The 18,457-nt window shown below is 33.0% G+C and overlaps 1 protein-coding gene across 1 annotated transcript in view; it reads left to right on the top strand.

The window, feature by feature from the left end:
- The first annotated feature begins 8,437 nt into the window (after nt 1-8,437).
- The window catches only part of LOC134255258 (inosine triphosphate pyrophosphatase-like), a 33,491-nt gene continuing 23,471 nt past the window's right edge, over nt 8,438-18,457 (top strand). Inside the window, exon 1 of the mRNA XM_062737773.1 lies at nt 8,438-8,545. The gene's annotated coding sequence lies outside the window, so the exon portion shown is untranslated. The remainder of the gene's footprint in view (nt 8,546-18,457) is intronic.

Here is an 18,457-nt window from a genome sequence, read left to right on the forward strand (position 1 = left end):
CGCTGTAACTTTGTTCTTAACTCCCATTCGATGCAGTGCCAGACTGTTACGTATTCTGTCACAACACACGTTCTGCTGGTCTGAGTGACCTGGCCCTCAACCTTTCGCCAGCCTTGGATTATGTTTGATCGTAGTAGTTCAACAGGTATTTTAAGTTGCCTTTTAAGACCGATGTATCACAACAATTCTCATGGAATCAATATTAAGCCTCATTTTTTTTTTATAGTTATGTATATATACACATAGATCAACCAAACTGAGAATAAATGTTTATAGGTTATCCATTCACTTTTTGCAAAGAATTAAGATTACTCACCTAGTGTATTTACTAAACGACAACAAAACGACACATTTTATGACATCCTCAATTTATAATTTCAACACTATGTAGGCAGTGCCCTTTCACAAATACCTGTCAATATACCACGTATAACCCCCGCTTGAAAAGTTGGAGGTATTGAAAGGTACTCTTCCGAATCTCCTCCCTCTATAACTGAAAAACATTTAATTATGCTTTCATAGATTTTTTGTCACATAACGCCATTCCTATTTTACTTTTGGTCAGACCCTTATTTCGGGTCTCCCAGAGCAAAACATAGATTTAATTAACCATGATTTAAATCACTTTGGCCATATTCCATGTAAGCTTCATTAAATAGGACAAACTCTATGCATTTGAGACTTTAACAACGTTAAACCAGAAGTATACCAAGTTCATTCAAATTTAATCATTGCAAGCGTGCCATGTGAATGCATGAGCGTAATGACCAAATCATCTTGTCTACACAATGTATATATATTGTGTATTTTTTATTTTATTTTCACGTGCACACACGTGCATACATGAGAAAAGTTATATTTTGTTGAAGTCCATTACATCTAGATGTTCCAAATCCCATCCTGTTTGGTTAGTTATACAATTTCAGCCAATCAGATTGCAGCGCACGTGCATGCACTTGTTTTAATGATAATTGCTATATATTTTTTTAATGCATGGCTATGTTCAAAATTTCAAAGGATTTCGTTAAAAAACAAGAAAGATATAGAGATTTTATATTCAGCCAATCAGAGCGAAGCGCACAAATGTTATATGCTTTTTGGATCATGTCATCTTGTTTACGCTATGAATATATCCTTACATTATAAATTTCAAAAGATTTCATCAAAAAATAGAAAAGTTACGGCTATATCCATTATATTGGTCATTTCACGTGTTGCACGTGCGCGCTCGCAAGCACATGCGCGCAAAATGGCATGTTGACAATGTCGTCTTATCTACATTTTTTTTATATATTCTAAATATCAAAGCATTTCATCAAAAAATGTAAAAGTTAGGCAATTTTAACTAGTATATTGGTCATTTCACGTATATGCATAGTGCGCGCTACAGTGCAAGCACGTGCGCGCAAAATGACCTTCGTTCCGCAAATCTACATAACATGCCTACTTACCCTAAAAAGGTTTCCCCTTAATCGGATGTGTACTTTACAAGATCATTCAAAATCTTTACCTCAATTGCAAAAATAATAATAATAATAAGAAACAGAAAAATTCCTCTCTCCTTATCAAGTTCTCTCCATGATTTTAATCACTTTGGAGGCGGGGTTATCATTAAGTGAGCTCAGTACTCACAGTTTTTCTGGTTTAATGGATGAACTTAATCTATGCTCCTTTTGTACTTGGAGTGACAAACCTAGAAAAAGATGCTTAGTTTTTGAGTTTAATTGACCACCGGCATACTGTACGGAGAAAAAATAAGCCACCTAATACAATTTCGATAATCGTAGAGTTTTCTCAAGTCAATTTTTTTTATCATCTGGCGACGAAAAGAGGGGATATCTTCACTCTAATTCTTATATTCTACTTGATCTAAAATGTTATATGTAATGGATATGGGCACTTCGTATATTAGTGGAATGGAAAATGTTAGAAACACACTAAGTTAAGATTTGAATATTTTGAGATTACAGTTTTAGTCAATTTTTTTTTAACTTGCGATGAAATGGGGTATTTATGAGTCGTTAGTCGTATATAATTATTTAACTTGCTGAATTTTTTTTTTCAAAGACAAATCATTGAATAAAAAAATACTAATTTGTGTGCAATAGGATAGCTACAAGTATCTAAATTTACAAAATTAATCTGTAATATTATCCTCCCTTTTTTATAATCGTAATTTTTATTATAGAAACTGTGTTAATTTCAACAATATATACTCAGCACAATTATTCCATGCCATAAATAACGAATATTTACTTAAGTGTTATAAAGATATTAATGTGAAAATGATTTGTGATCAAATAAATCCCACTCAAACTTTTATCAAAATAAGGCTACTTTTCAATTTGAATTTTAATTAATGACAATACAATACAATTACTAGTATTTCTATAGCGCATTATAATAAAGTCACTCTAGTGCGCTTAAGGTGTTTCCACCCTCAAAATTTTATAGGTTCAAAGTTCAAAAACTGCATTTATTTTCATTTAATATACTTTAAACTGTGTTAATTTCAAAAAATATATACATATTATTTAAGAGCACACATTATGAACAGAAGTGTATAAATAAAAAATCGCACATTTTTTGTAAACGGTATTATGAAAAATATGTAAGGTTAAATGCATAATGCTGATGCTGAATAATTCATAGTTATAAGATACTTTTGAATTGTGAATATCAGGGGAACTATTTTACAATAAAGCAAATGCCTGAATAAGAGACCTTAGAAGGAGTTATTGCCCTTTCATTTTTTAAATTTGAATAATTGATTAAATATAGAAAATATGCATTTTTAAAATTCTTTAACTAAACAATATTTATCATTACACCTATTGTAAAGCATTCTTCCAAGAGATATTGTTCTATTAGGTATGAATTAAAACTAATTACAGTTTTTACAAAAACCTATGACATCATAGGAGGGTGGAATTACCTTAACATTAAAATATTCATAAGCATACAAAAACAGAGACCAAATTCCTTTAAAAAAGTAATACATATATTTGTGCATTAAAAATAGGATATCTATTTTAAAAGACCATGAAACATTACTTATATACTGTAAGTTGTGTGGGAGTCACTTTAATAAATACAACTATTGAAACATAAAAAGAATTAAAAGAATGTGTACTTTATCAGTAGAGCAAAAATAAAATAAAATCCTGAAAGGCCTTAAGATCAGTTCAGTGTCTTTCTACATTCAGGTTTATCACTAAAAATACAATTTTTACATTTCTTCGTAAGCTTGTTCAAAGAGGCGAGTTTTAAGACCTTTTTAATTAAAGAGCCGAAACATATTTGGAATGTTTAAGACACAGAGGAAGAGAGTTCCATAGTGAGGCGGTGGTGTAGTCAAATCGACGACTGCCGTTCGTAACAGTTCTAACCTTGTGAACATCCAAAAGAAAAGAACTCTGTGAACGTAAGGACCTGGAAGGAGAGTATATTTTGAGAAGTTCGGACAAGTAACTTGGAGCACGGTTGTTCAATGCATTATATACAGACAAAAGTATTTTATATTGACTTCTGAATTCGACGGGAAGCCAGTGGAGATTTTTCAAGATTGGGGTCACGTGATCAGATTCCCTGATATGAGTTATCAGTCGCGCGGCAGTATTTTGAACTTTTCACAATGAAGTTGCTTATTTATACAATACATCAATGGGTTTGCACAATCGAGTCGGGAAGTCACAAGTGAATTTATCATTTACGTAATGCCAAATATTAAATTTTCTGTTATTATTCTGTTATTAATATATATATTAATTATATATAATTATAACACAAATCTGTTTTGTATTTCTTCAAAATATATGAAAAATATTTCAAAATTTTCATAACATTCTGATTTCTAAACCAGTTTCTATTGGATCGTTTTTAAAAAAATACAGACCACTTAAACTAATTTGAAATTGGAAAATTATTTTTCTTCCCCAAAGGATTATATAAGAAAAACTATTTCATATTTCCTTGGAAAATATTTTGTGTTACCTTATTTTTTGTGAGCAAAACATGTTTAAGTATTTTCAACACTTCAATGACAAACTCTTAGAAAAATTTATCTATTATTAAGGAACGTCTCGTCTGTCCTTAAACTCCTTTATGCGCAGGGGTATCTTAATGTGTCAGTGCTTAGTACTGAAAGTTTTCTTTTGAAAATACGTACCTTAAAGGAAGATATGATTCGAACAGCACCGTAAATTTAATCAATCCACCAAAGTTTTTGCTATGGAAAACACTGCTGGTTTCTTCTGTCGTAAGAAAGCTTTTTCTACGTTTTCGCTTTGGAGAAAGAATTATCAGTTTTTTTTCCAAAAGAACTGTTTGTCAAATATTGATTTTACAAATTGCAAAGGAGACAGAAGAAATATGATGCTAATATATACTATCTTTTATTTACCACAGGCACATCAATGGGTTTCTAACATTCTTTTCAGGACTTCTGATGAAATGAAAAAGACTATTTAGGATTTTCTTTTCTTTTTTTAATTCAAAGATAAAAAGTTTTCAGTCAGCAGATGAAAAAAGCCATTGCACGGCATGCATTTAATGTGGATATTGCCACGGGATAAACATTTTACACTGTTCTAATTCTTATTTGCCCACCTTAAGTAGCTTTTTAAAGAATCTGCTATCATTACTTTTAGCTCTTTTACAAAGTTTCTACCTTCAAGTTTTCAAATGAAACGTGTTCTTGAAAAGTTTAGAACAAAAATATACATGTAATTCAATGAATAGAAACTACAGCTCTAGAAAATGCATTACGTGAATAATTTGAACTTTTCACCCCTTTCCAGGAATTGCAACTTTATCACCAATACGTGTTAAAAATCATTCTAAACCCCTTTATCCTTACAATGTAACCCGCTGAATTTATGAGTAAAACCTTGCTCGAAAGTTCATCAGATTATGCATAAATTTTCAAATTATAGACAACATTCAAGGAAAAAAATTGGCCTATTTCTACAGAGAAATGAAAAATATTTAGACTTTAGATATTCTGTTGTCGATCCTTTGGATGAGACCAGAATACCGAAATCCAGTTTAAGAGCAAAGGTGGTCTCTAGAAGAATTTTTATTTAAAGTGCTTCAAAAATAAAAAAGGAAAGAGAGAGTGAGAGAGAGAGAGCGTCGAACAGTTTCTTTTAAAATAATAAATTTACATCTACATCTAAACAACAAAATGCGAAAGTTATCTATGTCACAGCGTCAATTGTTTTACAGAAAACGCTGGATTCAGTTTTATGATGTTTGATTGTGGATAACAAAAAGAAAAATAGAAACATAGAGAACACACTCACAACACACACATTAACAAGATACAATTACAGCACATAAAACAATGTTACAAATTACACAACATGAAAATTCACGTCGCTGCCAATAAGATATTTTACGTATTATCGAATATTTTTTTTAGTATTTACATTTACAGAAGCTCAAGGTAATGGATATCTTATTTGGCGGGATAAGTGCCTATGTAGTGCACGAAGTTAGTATACAAGCACAATAATTATCAGATAGTGGTTGTTCAACAGAGCGAGCGCTCGCAAACATTTCTATTGCAGGTATAAGGAAATTTGGTGAGCCCTCGCAAACGTTCGCTCTGTTGAACAGGCCTCTGGTTGGTTGGTAAGCTTAAGATAGAAACATCACGTGACAAAACAAAACATTCACACACGGCACTCATTCACACAAACAACGCTATGTTTGGTTAGCAATGCACACTAATCAGATATAAATTATTAACAAAATATCTAATTAAATATCACCTGTGACATCTATGAAGAGAAAGGTTAAAAACGGACTCCCTGATGCATCTGTATACCGGTAGTTATGAAGGAGTGTAGAGTTACAATGAAGCGCATTGAAGTGGTAAAATTTCCCGTTTGGATGAAACGTTCTGAGTCATGCTTTGAACGCCAATAACAACATTATGACACGCCCATATTTTTAGAAACAAGAAAGAAATATTCGTCGTACAATGAAGCGCATTGAAGTGGTAAAATTTTCCGTTCGAATGGAACGTTTTGAGCTATCTTTAGAACGTTTATTGTCATCTTATGACACGCCCATTTCTTTAGAAATGGATAAAACGGTCAATTTGTTTATTCGAATACCCGTAGAACAGGTTTTCCATAAATATAATAGCCAATCAAATTGACGGTCTAAATAAACACCGAGTAAACACGTGTTCGACCGAAACATGTGTTGTGGTAACTTCAATAGACATGATAAGTTCAAAAATATGTACATATTCGTTGCAATTTGAGTTTTACAGAAGCGGGGAGTCTCTAATTCTTTCTTCTAATTTTTTTAAAGCTCCATATCTGTGTAACTCATGTTGCTTGTCACGAAGAGCGGGGTGTCCGTGGACATTACGACGAATATTTCTTTTTCGTTTCAAAAGAAATGGGCGTGTCATTATGTTATAATTGACGTTCAAAACATGACTCAGAACGTTTCATCCAAACAGAAAATTTTACCACTTCAATGCGCTTCATTGTAATGTTTTAGGACACCCCATTCTTCGCGACAAGCAATATGAGTTACACTGAAATGGAGCTTTGAAAACATTAGAAGAGAGAGTTAGAGACTCTCCGCCTCTGTAAAACACAAATCCCAACAAATATGTGCATATTTTTTACCTTATCATGTCTATTGCAGTTACCACAACACACGTTTCAGTCGAACACGTGTTTACTCGGTATTTATTTAGACCGTCAATTTCATTGGCTATTATATTTATGGAAAACCTGTTCTACAGGTATTCGAATAAACAAATTGAACGTTTTATCAATTTCTAACGAAACGGGCGTGTCATAAGATGTCAATAAACGGTCTAAAAATATCTCAAAACGTTCCATTCGAACGGAAAATTTTACCACTTCAATGCGCTTCATTGTATCCAGGAAGCGGTTTGATCCAAACTGTACACTATGTAATGCTTATAAGCCGAAAACTGTCCATTATGTCAGATATTAGACGACCCGAGGCGCGTTAGCGCCGAGGAGAGTCTAATATCTGAAATAATGGTCAGTTTGAGGCTTGTAACTTACTTAAAACATTTCACCACTATCGAACACTTCCATTGTTAACTTATTGGACAGCCACAGGTAAGGTCTCGTTCTGCTTGGATGACTACCTGGCACTGTTCATCAAGTTAGGCCAAAGAAAACCAGTTTTTGGTTTTTCTTCTGTCTTTATTAATAGTAGGAATCATGGAGAGGTGTTTTATATCGATTAATATAAACATTAACTTTGTTTAGTCTTATTTATCCGCATTGCGACATTTTTTATACATACTACGCATGCGTAAAAGTCAGTTCTACTAAATTCTTTACAATTTATTCAATTTACAACGCAACGACCACGGATGACGACGTAAATTTTAATTTTGAAAAAAGACCTTCAGAATCGCGTGTTTTGACGATGCCTTTTATCGATTACACCAAGATGCCTCCTCAGTTCAAGTTTTCTACTGTGAAATCCGGATATATATTCTTATGTTTCGGAATCTGCAAGAAACAGTTTCCTGTGAACAGGTAATTTTTGTAAAGTAATAGGATTTGAAGGATTTAACTCCAACAACTGTTTCAGTTTTTTAAAAATGCAACACTTTCTCTTTTGAGTGCAGGTTTTGAACTCGGAAGGATTTTACTCCAGCCACTCCTTAAAAGAACGATAGACACTCGCTCAAATTATAGTGGATTATAGATTATAGTATTAATATTTTTCATTTATACACAACAAGATTGCCACTTTTCCTTTAGGATTCAGCATAAAGGTAAAATTTGTGAAAGTGCAAGGATATGTCAATCAAACCCGCCAAAAAATTTGAAGTTTAAATAACTTCTAAATGAAATAAGATTTTTAATTAATTTTTGTGTGAATGCTATTAAAATATATAATTCGTGATATTATACAGAAAATATTAACTTAAAATCTGTGTCAAAGTACCTTTAAATAGACCCTACATTTTATATGCAGGTTATAGTCATGATGGCTGTACGCTAGAAGCGATTTGGTAAAATTACCTTTACACCTCATGTGAGGTACATGTAAGATTGGTTTTATTCGTTTGTTTTGTCTTTATGTACATGTATGTCATACGTATTTTCTGCATTTTTCATGTTGTGTATGTACAATTTTTAATGTTTGTTTTATTTTGTATTTTGTTTCATTTGATTTCGTTTGTTGAGAAATTGTATATCATTCATTATCTATTTTTTTTATCAAAGATTATCTGATATAACTAATTTTTACAATTAAGAAGTTAAATTATTTTATAATGGATAATAAAGAAACATACCAAAAGGACTCATTCCTCTATACCAAATACCCGATTACATTTTGGCGCCCACGTGCATATGGAAGATCGATAGGTCAACGAGAGACATTCCGGGAAAGATTGTGTATGACCCGACTGGTTTCCGGACATTAGACACTTTGTCAAAAACTTTGACTTCCGGTATGCAGTCCCACATGGAAAACGCATGGATCCAGAGATTTGACTTGAAGACTGTGCCTATCACCGGTGCTTGTAAGTTGAATTGTTTATGTATATGTGTCGTTCACAGCGATATCAAATGCTGATAGTGTCTATTATTTTGTAATGTCTGCCATTGACGTTTAAACGCAACTTAGACTTCGTGTAAGGATGTGGGACTTAGTTTCAGTCTAACAGTGTAATACTTTAAACATTGGTTAATTTGCATTTACGAAATTTACTGACTTGTTTCATCAAGTTTTGATTGATTAAGCATCTGATTTTGACATCAGATATTACTTGAAGTTAGTTTTTTAATATGTAATTGAGTTTTTAACGCTTACTTTATTTAACAATGATAAAATGACAAACAAATTTTCTCAATCAATAATTAGATGTATATTATCTAAGTATCCCTGCCTTGGGTAAAAATCAAGAAAGAATCAGATACACCTAGCTAGTTACAGCGTAGGTAAACTTAAACTTCTTTAATACTATTAATAAAATAGATGCAAAAGCACCAAGGACAGGGCGGCTCTAATCGGGCCTCTAACCCTAGTACTTACATTGTATGATCTTCCTGAAAAATTGCCAGACCTCTGGCTTTTGGCTTGCCAAATTATATATCAAACAATAGAACAGCTTAGGCTCTATTCGGGATTCTGATCAAGTGTATGAGTCAAGAAGTTTATATCCTAGAAAATAATGTTACCTAATCTTTTCTCCGCTGTAACAGGAATGACACAACCTTTCAATGTCTCTTACTTTTATACTAGTGAGACAGTGTATTAGAAAGGGGTGTCAGATTTTACCATTTTTGATTCTAATTCAGGTCACTAAAACAGTTGATGAAATAGATTTTAAAAAACACGTCTCTGTGTACATTCGTCCCCAATGGTAACTTTTTTTTTATCCTTTAGTATATTTTTAGCTCTACTGGTCAGAGACCAGACGAGCTTATGCGATAGTAATGCGTCCGTCGTCTGTCTGTCTGTCCGTCTGTATGTAAACAATTTTTCAAAATGCTACTCCTCCTACAGTTTTGGTCTGATTTCAATATAACTTTGCATACAAGTAGACTAAACTAAGATACATAATTCTTTTTATCGATTTTTGATTTCAATGAACGGTGTTGCCATGGTAACTAAAAATAGAAATTTATGTAAAATAATTTTAAAATGCTATTACAAATACAGTTTTGATTTGATTATAATATAATGTGGCACGCAGATAGACTATTGATTTTTTTTAATTTATTTTCATGAATGACGTTGCCATGCTAACTAAATTTGAAAATTCTTTAAAATTTTATTTAAAGCTACTCATACAGTTGTAGTCTTATTGCAATAATGCAACAAATAGTGAATTAATCAAAGATCATTTTTCTATTTATTGTTGTTTAAAGTTTCAAGTCCCAACTGCTACTTTTCTTTTCCTTTGTTATAAGTATAAACCAGTAGAGCTACAGTCTCGACAGAGACTTCTGGTTCTTTAAAGCTAGACAAATTTAGCAATAAACAAGTAACCAAAAGAACCATACTTTGGTTAACATTCCCTGTGTTGGACATGGTTATGTGAGCTCTAATATAAAATAAATTTCTCAATTGTAGTTTCTTCAATATCAACTGAGCCCTCTCTAAATTTCTCTGTTTACGAAACTCATTTTGTGTGCCAGTGTCAATCATAGATTTCTTACTCTCAGTCAGTTGTTAAGCATCATTTGATGGTCGTTTCTCTGGAAGTATTGGAGATATTTTCTTGCGGAAAACGCTCTCAACCATAATATCAGAGTCTGGTTTATTTACTGTTTCAATGGATGTACTCTGGTTACTGGCTAAAGCTGTATCATTCTAAGTAGATTCTGTCTTAAGGAAGTCACCAGGATCCTGCGAGAGCCAATTATTTTTCCTGTGTACTTTGCCTTGCCTTCACTGGCTCTGTCAGGTTTCTGTCTCAAAGGCATTGGACTTTGCATTAAACTGCATGTGCTCTCTTCATATGTCTCTTAACGTTACTTTCTTTTTGTGATGTAAAGAAAATTCACAAGCATGTTCTTTCATGGTGCATTGTACAACATGCACGGAAAACTCGCTATCTCCTCGAAACAACTCTTAACACATTGGACACTTCCTTGTCCCACTCCGTTTGGTTAACTTGGTTTTCACCATTGTTTTGCGTTATCAGAAATAGACAAACGTGTATGTTATTCCAAAATATTACTAGTACACAGTTTCATAATCTTTTTAACAAATTGGAGGCCTTCTGTTTCTAAGCTGTCGTGTAGGCAACTCCTCATTATTAACAGAACCTATATCACCAGTACAACCCTTATGCTCTTCAATAACTGTTTCTTTTGCAATTGCTTTCTCATAATTTATGTCATCAGTCAGCGATTAGTTTTTGTCAAGAATTCCATCATCTCTTTGTTCTACACCATCTGGATTTCTACAATTAATGTTTGATGTTGTTTCAGTCTCAAACTGTCAACATGTATGACCTGATTTGACCCATGTACTCCGCAATTCACCATGTGCATTACAACAGACATTGTCTTATTGATTTTGTATGGTCCATATCAATAACTCGTGAATTTTGGGGACTTATCGGAAAATAAACATAAACCTCATCATTTTCCTTGAAATAAACCCAATTCAATTTTCTGCAATGATAATGTCTCTGACGAACCATGTCTTGTTTTTTTTATTTGTGCGAACAATTTTATGTCATTTAAAGTCTTTCTTGCAATTTCTTGCAAACCTCCCTTCCAAGCATCAATGAATTTTGCGGAAAACCAGTGGTTTCATAAATTGTGGACCTGTATGCCATCATGACATAAAGTAAATGTTTATCCCAATCCGGGTGATTTTCATTAACAACATTGCTGAGCATAGTTGTGAGAGTCCAATTGAAACGTTCCACCATACCATCCGATTGGGGATGATATGCGTTGTGTGTGTCTTTCGAATTCCAAGCAAAGAACAGTTTGCTTTCAAAATGCTTACTTTGGTCTGGGTGAATGACTGCTGGTGTACCAATTCGACATATCACCTCCTCTACTATGATTTTTGCAACCGTACTTGCTTCCATATTTAGCTCACCTGAGCCGAAGGCTCAAGTGAGCTTTTCTGATCACATTTTGTCCGGCGTCCGTCTGTCCGTCTGTCCGTCTGTCTGTCCGTCTGTCTGTCCGTCTGTCTGTCTGTCTGTCTGTAAACTTTTCACATTTTCGACTTCTTCTCAAGAACCACTGGGCCAATTTCAACCAAACTTGCCACAAAGCATCCTTGGGTAAAGGGGATTCAAATTTATTCAAATGAAGGGCCACGCCCTCATTCAAGGGGAGATAATTGGGAATTAATTAAAATTTGATGGCTTGTTTTAAAAATCTTCTTCTCAAGAACCACTGTGCCGGGAAAGATGAAACTTATGGGGAAACATCCTCAGGTAGTGTAGATTCAATTTTGTTCAAATCATGACCCCCGGGGGTAGGGCGGGACCACAATGGCCGACCAAAGTTTTACATAGAAATATATAGGAAAATTCTTTAAAAATCTTCTTCTCAAGAATAACAAAGCCATGATTGATCATATTTATATGGAAACATCCTCAGGTAGTGTAGATTCAAATTTGTTCAAATCATGACCCCCGGGGGTAGGGCGGGACCACAATGGCCGACCAAAGTTTTACATAGAAATATATAGGAAAATTCTTTAAAAATCTTCTTCTCAAGAATAACAAAGCCATGATTGATCATATTTATATGGAAACAACCTCAGGTAGTGTAGATTCAAGTTTGTTCAAATCATGACCCCCGGGGTTTAGGGCGGGACCACAATGGCCGACCAAAGTTTTACATAGAAATATATAGGAAAATTCTTTAAAAATCTTCTTCTCATGAATATCAAAGCCATAATTTATCATATTTATGTGGAAGCATCCTCAAGTAGTGTAGATTCAAATTTGTTCAAATCATGACCCCCGGGGGTAGGGCGGGGCCACAATGGCCGACCAAAGTTTTACATAGAAATATATAGGAAAATTCTTTAAAAATCTTCTTCTCAAGAATAACAATGCCATGATTGATCATATTTATATGGAAACATCCTCAGGTAGTGTAGATTCAAGTTTGTTCAAATCATGACCCCCGGGGGTAGGGCGGGGCCACAATGGCCGACCAAATGTTTTACATAGAAATATATAGGAAAATTCTTTAAAAATCTTCTTCTCATGAATAACAAAGCCATAATTGATCATATTTATATCATTTATATGGAAGCATATTCAAGTAACTTGTAAATTCAAGTTTGTTTTTTTTTTCCTTTGTTTGTTTGTGTATTATGTATTTGAATCGGGTTCGATATACGATTAATTTGAAAACGAGGCTTTTTGTTGCGGCCATATTGGAAGAAGAAAGCAGAGTGTTGATAGTCATCGAATAGTCATTATAGTGAATATCGTGTCAAAAATCGGTTTCATATTAGTTGTATCAAGGTAATATGATGTATAGATTTATTTAAGAGAAGTATACGACCCGTTCTTGTAGGAATTATTGAACAAACAATGTAAATTATCAAGTATTTGTGTATTAAATGTACGCGGTGAAAACCAACAACCCCGACTGAGAATTGATTTAAAATCTAATAAGAATCGTAAGTCATGACCTAACAATCAAACTTATGACTCAGTTTGAAAGTTAAAAACACGAAAACGGTGTGATTTTTATGACTTGCTTGAAATGTTGTCGGAAACTTACCGAATCAACAATATCATATTCATAATGTAGGCTTATTTTTTCCTTATTCTTGGCAGAGTTTCAAATGACAATCGAAGATTTATTTAATGAAAATTTGGGCATTTTCAGTGAAAGTTAAAAAATACTTTTAAAGGATTGTGCAGCTTTAGTCTGTGTAATGCATAGGTAAAATTTACTTTCAATGGCTTTAATTGAGATTAAGATTTGACTCTATCGGTTTATTCATTTCAATGCAACAGTCTTGAATTGTTATAGAAGTACACCAGGTGCATCAATTTACACAAGGAAGGAGAATCAGGAAGGATTTCTTTGCATATGTATATATTCAATTTTCTCTAAATTGTTATAGTATGAAATAAAAATAATTATGGTAAAAGTGCAAGTGGTTTGTGATGTTTTAATGCATTTAGAAATAAATTTCATCAGGTCCAATAAGGGTACTACTAAACAGAGTACGATAGAGAACTTTAGAGTACGCCAGAAAAATTATTTTATTTAATGCAATAAAATTGTTTATTTATGTACGTACAACTTGATTCAAAATTATCATAAACTCATATTGCAATATTTGTTTCAAATATTTTGCTTTTAGCAATATTTTTACAAGAAAATAACATCCATAATTCAACGCATTAAAGATTACTATTACCCCAATCTCGATTAAAATTTTGTTTCAGATTTAGTTACTGAAGACTTGCATTTAAATTTTCTCAAAAATTAGAATAATTGGATGTGTAAATATTTTGCACATTCACAATGAGACATAACAAGATGTTCAAGTTAAAATAGATGGGGATCAAATGATAAACTGTAATCTAAAATCAAAAATTGAAATAACTCCTTAAATATAGTAAACATACAAATTGTATATAACATGTATAATAAAATATATATTCAATATGTTAAACTAAAGTAGAAAAACATACAAACAGTAGTTTAATTGCATTAAATTATAAAATATTACTAGCGTACTCTAAAGAACTCTATCATTCTAGCGTACTCTGTTTAGTAGGACCTGGTCCAAAAATGGTGGTATAATCACTAGATTTAGCTACATAGCTTGATTTACCTAGTCCTACTTGGCTTTATTTACCTACCTGAGGTAGCTTTATTTATCTACCAAATAAATTTATATCTCCTCAGAATGTGCAGAAAAATCTCATTTTGATGCAGTGATCATTTTAAACTTTGAACTTATCTAAAAACAATTCATGATAAAATCACTCATGAAGAAATGTTCATTTACAGTCAAAGTTAGATTTGGGGCTATGTATGCATAGGCTTTGGAACCAGTAATCCCTCGTTTTTTTTTTAGCTCTACTGGTCAGAGACCAGAAGAGCTTATGCGATAGTAATGCGTCCGTCGTCTGTCTGTCCGTCTGTCTAAACAATTTTTAAAAATGCTACTCCTCCTACAGTTTTGGTCTGATTTCAATATAACTTGGCACACAAGTAGACAACACTAAGATACATAATTCTCTGTATCAGTTTTTGATTTCGATGAACTGTGTTGCCGTGGTTACTAAAAATAGAAATTTCTGTGAAATTCTTTCAAAATGCTACTCCTCCTACAGTTTTGGTTTGATTTCAATATAACTTGGCACACAAGTAGACTACACTAAGGTAGATAATTCTGTTTATCCGTTTTTGATTTCGATGAACTGTGTTGCCTTGGTTACTAAAAATAGAAATTTCTGTGAAATTCTTTCAAAATGCTACTCCTCCTACAGTTTTGGTCTGATTTCAATATAATTTGGCACACAAGTAGACTACACTAAGGTACATAATTCTGTGTATCGATTATTGACGGTGTTGCCGTGGTTACTAAAAATAGAAATTCCTGTGAAATTCTTTCAAAATGCTACTCCTCCTACAGTTTTGGTCTGATTTCAATATAACTTCAAGACTTATTCGCTTCAACAATATATGATGATTTTGCGAGCGGCGATATGATTGGTTGATAGAATTGACCTCTGATGTGACCCTCAATGGGATGTTGTTAGATGTTAGTGTAGCGAGTATGCAAGCGGATCTAACATCTAATTTTAATTAGATTGCAGTGCCACCCATTGAAAAAACTAGATTGCACACTAAAATCTTTTATTCGATTTATTTACTTACCGTGTATTCCCAACATATTCTTTAACTATTTCCACAAAAAAATATTTATTATAGTTTTTGTTTAATACCCTCCTAGCCCTGTAATTGATATAATCAAAAATTTCGTCTTTTTATACTGCCATTTTGGTCTGCAAGATCATTCAGTTCAACGCGCTTCGTACATATGTCAACCACAAGAATAGAGGGGTAAGAAATTTTTTTGAAATCTAGCCTTTTTACAATTGATGTAAGACTTGAGAAGAATTGATCAAGAACCCAGCGCGACTTTTTGTGTGCAATAAATACCGTATGCTGTTTTTTTCCAATAGGTGGCACTATAGCTCTCCGGCATGTCAATAATTTTTTTTTGAGAGCTACAGTTCTACAGGTATATTATAAGAGAGAGAGAAAAGAGTCCAACTTTTTTGTTGTGTAAGTTTTCACTTTAGAAAATTTTAAAGGTACTTGGACACAGATTTGAAGTTAATATTTTCTCATTTTTTCTGTAGCATATCACGAATTATATATTTTAATAGCATTTCACACAAAAATTAATCAAAAGTCTTATTTCGTTTAAAAGTTATTAAAACTTAAAATTTTTTGGCGGGTTTGGTTGACACATCCTTGCACTTTCACATATTTTAACTTTATTCTTAATCCTTAGGAAAAGTGGCAATTTGATGTGTTTTAATGAGAAATATTAAAACTTTTATCAAGAAAAATAATTTTATTCAGAGTAGAAATGTTGGAAAGCAAAACACTTTCACAAGTTTCGTCATTCCGAACTAAGAGATGCGTGCAGAGTTTAGCAAATCGAGCACACTCGTGTTATGTACACAGTTTTTGTAAACAGGGCTCGAGTTCTGTTATTGTTTATATTTAGAATTCACCGGGTGCGTTCAATCGTCACAGTCTGCTTACCACAACTGCACGGACTTGCAACATATTGTGTGTTTGTTTTGCTTTCAAACGTGTCTACTCTGAATTTTCTGGATTATAGTATTAATATTTTTCATTTATACAAAACGAGATTACCACTTTCCCTAAGGATTAAGAATAAAATCAAATTTGTGAGAGTGCAACGATATGTCAATCAAACCCGCCGAAAATTTTGAAATTTCAATATCTTTTAAACGAAATAAGATTTTTAATTAATTTTTGTGTGAATTGCTATTAAAATATATAATTCGTAATATTATAGAGAAAATAATAACTTCAGATCTGTGTCCAAGTACCTTTAAGTGAAAGGCTTATGTAGTAATATGAAGAAATTCAGTTAAGAAAACAATAAGCCTCATTCACCCCCTTTACTAAATAGGATTCTTAACCTTTTTGATCTTTTGCCATAACTTTCTAACCATAGGAGATGTAGACTTCATATTTGGTATGCATACTTTATTAATATTATAAGTTCATACAAATGATGTAAAGGTCAACGACCTTGTGACCTTGACTTTAAACTATATGCTTATATATTGTTGCCATCAGGCACAAAAGTGTTTAACAATAACATCTAATTTTATGGTCATAAGCAACCTTACAGTGCATGTAAATGTGATGTCATTAAGAACAAAGTGAAAGAAAATGTAACCTTGGCTTTTACAATGAGATTCAATAGGACTTTGGAAATGATGGTCACACCCAATTGTTGTACTCGGAAATGTATCAAAATGTAAATTTTAGCTTATATTGTTTGTTACCATAGAATATAATTTTTTATATCCCCGGCAAACGAAGTTTGGGGGGTATACATGTATAGGAATCACCTTGTCCTTTTGTATGTCCGTCAGTCTAGCTGTCTGTGCAAAGATGTACGGTCCATTTCTTTTTTATGGAGGGACATTAGAATCTACTCCACTCAAAGATTGCCCATGACCTAAGGGTGTGTCATGACCTTGACCCAAGGTCATTTTGGGAACTTCAAGGTCACTGGAAGAAAAATTTCATAATTCGTGTCCGGTCCATATCTTTCTTATGGATAAAATAGGTAGGTTTTCATTTCACACAAAGATTGCCAATGACCTAAGGGTGTGTCATGACCTTGGGGAAGTTCAAGGTCACTGGAAGAAAAATTTCATAATTTGTGTCCGGTCCTTATCTTTCTTATGGATAAACTTGGTAGCTTCTCATTTCAAGCAAAGATTGCCAATGACCCAAGGCTGTGTCATGACCTTGACCCAAGGTCATTTGGGGGAGTTCAAGGTCACTGGAAGAAAAATTTTGTAATTAATGTGTGATACATATCTTTATTATGGAAAAACTTACTTCTGAAAAACCCAGCAGGGGTATTTTGTCCCGTTTGGACAGTTCTAGTATTAAATGTCATTAGGTGATATTAAAGGGCAAGCATTTAAAATTTACAAGATAAGTTTCAGGAAACTTTTATATATATAACAATATAAAACTTGTATCAAATTGGGAAGGTAAAATAAAAATATTTCAACATTTTTTGTCATGATTTGGGAGGGATGTAACATTTTTATTTAATTAGATGAGTTTATATGAGAAGGGAATCTATTCACAATAGTTTTTATTTTTGTAAAATATTGTACTGTGAAATGCTATATCTATAAAGTTCAGAGAAACTTTTCTTCTGGCTAAAAATTTATGAGGAATTGATTACATTATAAAGATTATTTCAAGTCGTACATAGCCATGTGTTATTTGTGAACATATTTTAATGGTTTGAAAATAATTGTGACTATTTTGTTGTAATCTCAAAGATGTATTTTTGTAGATGCCTCGTAAGAAGTACTGGAAGAAGAGCAGTGCCAAGAAAGAGTTACAGACTGACAGGACTGAGGAGACTGGCCTCATGAAAAACAGTAAAACAATGTCTGACCTGGACTTGACTGAGGAGACTGGCCTCTTAAAAAACAGTAAAACAATGTATGACATTAGAATGACTGAGGAGACTGGCCTCGTGAAAAACAGTAAAACCAATGTTGACCCTGAGGAGCCTGCCCTCAGGTTACAAAAAAAACAGGAAAACCAAAAAACTTGTGAAATGAATCTGCTCAATGAACTTTGTGATATGAATCTGGCAAATGAACTATGTGAAACAAATCTGCTGAATGAAATTTGTGAGACAAGTATGCTGAATGAAATTTCTG

The sequence above is a fragment of the Saccostrea cucullata genome, unplaced genomic scaffold, assembly GCF_032062105.1.
Source record: "Saccostrea cucullata isolate Sc308-1 unplaced genomic scaffold, CSIRO_AGI_Scuc_v1 ctg127, whole genome shotgun sequence".
Classification (NCBI taxonomy): Eukaryota; Metazoa; Mollusca; class Bivalvia; order Ostreida; family Ostreidae; genus Saccostrea; species Saccostrea cuccullata.